This window comes from Nicotiana tabacum, chromosome 11 (genome assembly GCF_000715075.1).
Source record: "Nicotiana tabacum cultivar K326 chromosome 11, ASM71507v2, whole genome shotgun sequence".
In the NCBI taxonomy this organism is placed as follows: domain Eukaryota; kingdom Viridiplantae; phylum Streptophyta; class Magnoliopsida; order Solanales; family Solanaceae; genus Nicotiana; species Nicotiana tabacum.
The window spans coordinates 168,565,507-168,567,002 of record NC_134090.1 but is presented as its reverse complement, the minus strand read 5'-3'; the positions used below and the strand labels follow the sequence as shown (position 1 = coordinate 168,567,002).

Below are 1,496 nucleotides of genomic sequence, written 5' to 3'. Positions count from 1 at the left end.
GGAAGACAATAATCTAAATGACAGGGACAGCGTGAATGACCCAAACAACAGAAACAACGCAAATGACCCAAATGATCAGGGTGTGGCACCTCTTGTGCCAGAAGCAGCACTATATTACTGGGCACAACCTACAACTGACAACTTAGCAACTGCTATTGTAGTCCCTCAGATACAAGCAGACTCATTCCAGATCACAAATAACATGCTACATCTTTTGCAAAACAAGGGACTATTCTCTAGGTCATACGTCGAAGATCCTCAGCAAATTCTAAAGAATTTCCTCTCAATTTGTGCCACGCAGAGACAACACAATGTCACACTGGAAGCAATACGTTTGTTGTTGTTTCCATTCTCAGTGACAGGAGCTGCCCATACTTGGCTTAATTCACTCCCTACCAACTCCATTACTACTTGGGAGGAATTAGTCAAGCACTATTTGAGCAAATTTCATCTACCCAACAAGACTGCTCAGCAAATTGATGAGATATTAAGCTTCAAACAGAGACCAACTGAGACGCTCCATGAAGCGGGGGAGAGATTCAAGGATTTGCTGGTTACGTGTCCACATCATGGTATTTCGGAGCAGATGTTGGGGCAGAGATTTTACATGGGTTTAGCAGATACTTTGAAAGCTAATGTTGATCCTTCAGCAGGTGGAGCATTTTTTAACAAGACATTCAGAGAGAGCAAGATCCTGCTTGAGAAGATGGCACAAAACTCAGAATGGACAACAAGGAATGCTCCAATCACTCCTGTGGTTCACTCGGTGGCTCTAGACCCAGCTAACTCCATAGCTGAAAATATGGCTACTTTGATGACACAAATGAGCATCCTCACCAAAAAGGTGGAAGAATCAGGCCAAAAGCAGCAGGTACACATAGTTGATGCAACTAATGAGGGTCTATGTACATCATGCATTAATTAGCCATATGTCTTCTCATGGAGTGTTGAAGGTGATAATCAACAATATCAGGAGAACATGAATTATGTGGCTAAATACGGGGTACTGAGACTAGGTGGTCAGAATTGGGGTCAGCAAAATCAACAATACAGACCAGCTCAGCAACAATACAATAACAGCAATAATCATGGGGCTATGAGACTACATGGGCAAATGGTGCCTTATCAAAGGCAACAAGGGTACAACCAGCTGTAGACATGTGATTTTTGACCCTCCCCAAGATTTTTCAAATTTTAGCACGTAAATATTTAATTTAGGCCCAATATAGCTATTTCAATTCATTTTTACCTTATTACTTTATTTTACTACAAGAAAATGGAAATTACAAAAAAATATTTTTATTTTATGGACCTTTCATAAAGTAAAAAAAATATACAAAAAATAGTACCTTAATTTTATTTTTATATAATCTTGAAAAATATAAAAAATATGTAATAGTTTCATGTTTTAATATAGTTTAGTTTAATTAATTAGAATTTATTTTTGCATCATGTAGTATAGTTATCTTATATTAAGGGAATTTAGCTATGGTTTT

The 1,496-nt window shown here is 37.7% G+C and overlaps 1 non-coding gene across 1 annotated transcript; it reads right to left on the bottom strand.

Moving 5' to 3' along the window:
• Positions 1–470: 470 nt before the first annotated feature.
• On the bottom strand, positions 471–576 carry LOC142166623 (small nucleolar RNA R71). Its single transcript, XR_012697026.1, has one exon. It is a non-coding gene; the product is annotated as a small nucleolar RNA R71 (small nucleolar RNA).
• Between the last annotated feature and the right edge of the window lie 920 nt (positions 577–1,496).